The 5,000-nt window shown below is 39.5% G+C and overlaps 1 protein-coding gene across 10 annotated transcripts in view; it reads left to right on the plus strand.

Annotated features, from left to right (window-relative positions):
* Window positions 1-2,091, plus strand: part of LOC113808168 (homeotic protein ultrabithorax) — a 945,716-nt gene extending 943,625 nt beyond the window's left edge. For all 10 annotated transcript variants that reach the window (XM_070114338.1, XM_070114337.1, XM_070114334.1 and 7 more), the window contains one exon: window positions 1,100-2,091. The gene's annotated coding sequence lies outside the window, so the exon portion shown is untranslated. The remainder of the gene's footprint in view (window positions 1-1,099) is intronic.
* Window positions 2,092-5,000: the final 2,909 nt, after the last annotated feature.

Genomic DNA, 5,000 nt, shown 5'->3' on the forward strand with positions numbered 1-5,000 from the left:
CAGAAGCGAGCACGCGGCGGAGGAATACACAGGGGGCGGGGCGACGCATGCGCAGTCATCAGCATGAAACATGGCCGCCATAACTTCACTTTATGGTTTGTTTTGATTGCGCGATGTAGTAAAATCCACGCTCTCTACCATGTGCTCCGAAAGGCATATCGGGGAGTCTCTTCTTTCCATTCTCTCTCTTTAAGGTCAATGTCAGCCACTAGCTTAGGACAATTTGACTTTATGGTTCCTTATGGTGATGAGAGCGAGTGTTTTAGCACTTGATATGGCGCTCCAAAGCCGCTGCGAATTGGCTGATTGCTATCTTTATTGCTTGTTAACTTACTCTTAAACACACACGTTGGGCGAGATTCCCACACACTTCAGGAGGGTTTATAGACGGGGGGAATTTTTTTAAGAGCGATCTTATGGGTCTTTCATCGTTGCGGGAATACTTTATATCTCCGGCGCAGGTTAAGGAGGAGAGGGAGTGTTATATAATTATGTACTTGTCTTGCTCTTTTGGGGAGTTAATTTTGCAATTTGAAAGGATCTTTATCTTCTTTTCTCACAGAGTCAACTCGTTACGATTAAGGAAATATTGATTTTGAGGAGAATTTAGTTTTTAAGGGAGAGTGGGAAGCGCGATGGCGCCTCACTCGCCGCCGATGTTCCGGGGAAATAAATTTGATTTCGGAGTAAATTTGTTACTCGTGTTCATTCACTTTAATTGAGGAAATATATGGCGTGTGATGAAGGTACTTTTATGTTGAAATTTATTTATTTACTTCTAGTTGGAAATTACTTGTCTTTGTTTATTTATATATTTATTTTTCTTATATGGTTTGTTAACCTTAATTCACAGAAAATTCGACGGAAGGAAAGTATACATTGATTACTGTTATTTTTTAATTTATCTTCATTAATATTAAGACAAGTACCATACTCATGTGATATATATTTTGAGTTCAGAGCGCCGTCGTCGCTTCCAGTGTAGCTGAGTCAAAGTTCATCCTCGATTTTTTAATTAATTTAATGGTTTTTCGTAATCTGAAAAATAACCTAAAGACAGAACCTATTCTGAAGTATCTAAATTTAATATCTCCGATAGGAAACTTTGCCGCATGCGGACGTGAGGACGGAACAAAGACTGCAAAGCTACCATCGGCGGAGTCTTTTCCGCAGGCCGCCGGCGCCGCCGCCGCCGCTAAGAGCGCCTCTGACGTCACGGGACCTGCGGTGGCCACGCCATTTCCCAGACCGCAAATTCCGCAGTTTGGGACTTGCGTGATCCAACCCTAAGCCTAAACCCACCAGAGACTCCTGGTATACCCACCTGCACACCCGATACTCCGCGAAATCCTCCGAAAAAGCGGGTTCTCTCGTGCTGTGCGGCTCGGCGGCGAGGAGGATCTCACGACAGTGCTCTGCAGGGAAGGACGAGGGACGAGCGTTTCAGGAGGAGCCGCAGATAGGCCGTCACTGGACCGAATATCGGGGCCGCAGTTCTATGTTCAAATTACCAATGACAACTCACAATGGTCGGCCTGAAATGTGGGGGCTCCAGTGAGGCTCTCTGAAGGCAGGAAGTATACCATTTGCTTTTCGGGCAAACAAATTCATCAGGGGTTCTGGGTTACCCTGCAGGAGTTACTGTCATATTCACATTGTATCCTGGTAATTTTAGCCATGCCTGTGTATACGTATTTGCTATAAGTGTTTGTGTTATCTCTAAATAACGGTTTTTCTTGTCTGTGTAATAGCCTAGACGTAAAGGATAAAGTAAAAATGAAGAAAGCTCTCCAGCTTTTCTAAATGTATGTGTCCGTGTATTTAAGAAAAGTAAAAAGTTTTTTTTTCAGAAAATTAAAAAACGAAAAAAATATAAAAATAAAAAATATATAAGGTTCTGGAGAGATTTTACAAGCTAAATCCTAAGTCAGTCAGATCTGTCGTTTCAGTACTACCAATGATTTGTAGGAAAACAATGATTTGTAAGCTGATGTTAAAACAGTTCTTTAGGGAAGAAATCCACTGACCATTTAGCAGTTGAGATCATAATATTTATGTAGTAGCGTTAAATAAAAATATCAATCATGAAAATCACATTATTTTTTTCCTTTTTTTAACCAACAGGCAAGACTCAGCCCCAAAGAGGGAGACTGCGTTATGACAAAAATTAGTAAATTTCATAAAGCCATTATTCACACACTTTGGCATAGGCTTCTTATATCAGACCGATATAGAGGGCGTGCTTGCATTACTACGCGAGGCCTGCGCCGAGGGTGCGCCCCTGGCAGCGCACACAGCGGCCGGGGAAGGAAGGTTAGGCCGACCTGCGCCAACACCCAGCCCGTGTAGGCCTATCCTGAGCAAATAATCGAGTTAGGGGGAAAAGGGAGATAGAGAGAAGTGGTAGTAATGATGATGATACAAGAAAAATAAAGCAAGATGAGGAATTAATCTCGTATGATATCAATGGAGACTAGGAGATGAGACAGAGAGCCTGTAGGTGGGGGAGTGGGTTCCGACTGGCGCATACATGACCGCCACATACCCAGCATAGAGCGCATGGTGATGCTATTTCGATTTTTTCCCCCACTCGGCCGAAACCTGACAGAGAGATTAATACCGTGGCAGATTTATGTGGCTTCCCTCCGCCGTTGTCAGGTGAGGGAAAATGTATTGCTGAATTGGGAGTTGCTGTTCTGAAAGGCCATTGAAAGAAAACTTTGACAAAAAAAAAAAAGAAAAAAAAATGATGATAGTAAATATATTTATATTATTTTTCTTATTCTTAGTCTTCGTTATTTGCCCTTTCTTGTAGTGTTTCCTATCCCTCCCTTTTTTCCCTCAGAGAACGAAATCATCGAAGAGAGAGATAGAAACGAAATAAGAAAAGATTATTAACTAAGATCCATACGTATAATGTCTTATTGATCTCTCCTTTTGACCATAGGGGTGTTTATATCGTGGGCTAAAGCAGTTTAATAAACCTTGTGATATTTTCAAGTTCAGTGTTACCAGACCCGGGCAACATAACGGTCGTAAGGTTGGTTTATCGATTTATCGGGAAGTGCGAGTGAGTTTGAATTATTCATACCTCTAGCGGCGTTTTGATAAAATCCCGCATTGTTTTTGCTTGATTCAATATTCATAATGAAAACACATAAAACTGACACACACATATATATGTACGTACGCTCTTGATACCGGACTGAAAGCGTAGGGAAAAGGATATTTTCGGTAATAAGGAAAGGCTTTCAATCTATTTTCGCCGCGCAGCAGCCATGGCGTTCCGAAACACGGCGTGTAACTCCCGTAGACTATTTCACGCTCGCGGCTAATCTGTCTGTCTTCCCGATAGAGGTCCTCGTAAGCGACTTCTAGCGCACCTGTACTTCCTCCGCGTTTTTCTTCTTCTTCCTCTTCTTTTTCTTGTTCCCTCCTTCGTAATTGAACACCTTCTTGAACACCTGTATATCACTGACATTCTTTAAAGTCATGACCACGAGAGTATGTATTCGTCTGCGGATATTAAATCATTTATAAATTTATTTGCGTTGCGTTGTTACTCTATGCTCAGTCTAGTAGCGTGATCCATTAAAGTTTTATTACAGGTGAGAATTTATCGCATGCAATATTTATTTGCAAGCTGCTCTGGGACATACGTATATATATGTTGTTTTTTTTCGTTTTCATTGTTTACTCCTGTAATTCACTTCTCTTTGTAAATTATTTTGCTGATTTTTCCTGCCTTTTTCCCAACCTTTCCATTTTGTCTGCCATGGCACCTACTCCCTCGTGAAATATAAATTAGATAAACCTCTCTTTATACATTAAACCTAATCATTACATTCCTGCATTAGCCTTTCAGATACACGCTGCATGTTAAATTACTTTACAGACGTAGATTAATATACAAATATTTACTTAAGCGAACATCGGGGTTTTGAAGCAAGAGAAACCTTTTTCAGAAATGCGAAGGTACATAAGCTGGTAATATTACATGTCTCTTTTTTATGTTAAGTATGAATAGATTATCAAGAGTTAATGAATATCTGTACGCCAGACGAATTGTTGCTTTGATATGAAATGTGATATGAATTTTGGTTATCTCTATCGACCCTTAAAAGACACCATTGCTATCTGTAAATAAGATGATTCGTTAGCTAATCAAATATTAATGTAGTTTATACAATCCGCCTCCAATGATAAGATTTTGAAAAGATGAACCTCAATCAAAACACCAAATTAAACCCGTATCGTTATTTTAGTTGTAAATGAAGAAAGAGATGAAGAAGAAGAAGAAGAAGTAGAGGGAGGAGAAGAAGAAAGCAGAAGGAGAAAAACAAAAAAGAAGAATTGGAGGAAGAAGAGGTAAATAGAACAACAAGAACAAGAAGAGAGAACAAGAAACTCAAACAACAATAAGCAAAATCGCAATAAAAAGACCATGTAGGAATATGGTATGAAAGTATGTCACACAAATATATCATAGGTGTGCTGGAGTGTCTGGCCAGATGGTAAACAACATCGGCCATGTGTCACCAGGGAACATATTGTGTGTCGCTGAGGCTAACCTTGTGTTTTTGTGGTCGTCACACACACACACACACACACACACACACACACACACACACACACACACACACACACACACACACACACACACAAAATCACAAACACAAACACACACACACACAAACACACATAGATATAAATAAAAAAAACAAAAAAATCTAGACATATATAGAAAGACATAGATATACACCAACACTAACATACATTTTTTTTCTTATTTACATCAATTTTTTTCCTCTCCAAATTCCCAACATGGTAGGGATATGGGAAACAATTGAATTTATAGTCTGATTGGTTCAAAGATATACGTTCATAAACTTGCTATTGGTTGAACTGACTATGAACATTATTCTTTCACATTCCATTTCACACATGTAAAATCTTCACCTTTAGTTATAATTATTATCATCATTGTTATTAATATTATG

Source organism: Penaeus vannamei, chromosome 35, assembly GCF_042767895.1.
Source record: "Penaeus vannamei isolate JL-2024 chromosome 35, ASM4276789v1, whole genome shotgun sequence".
NCBI lineage: Eukaryota > Metazoa > Arthropoda > Malacostraca > Decapoda > Penaeidae > Penaeus > Penaeus vannamei.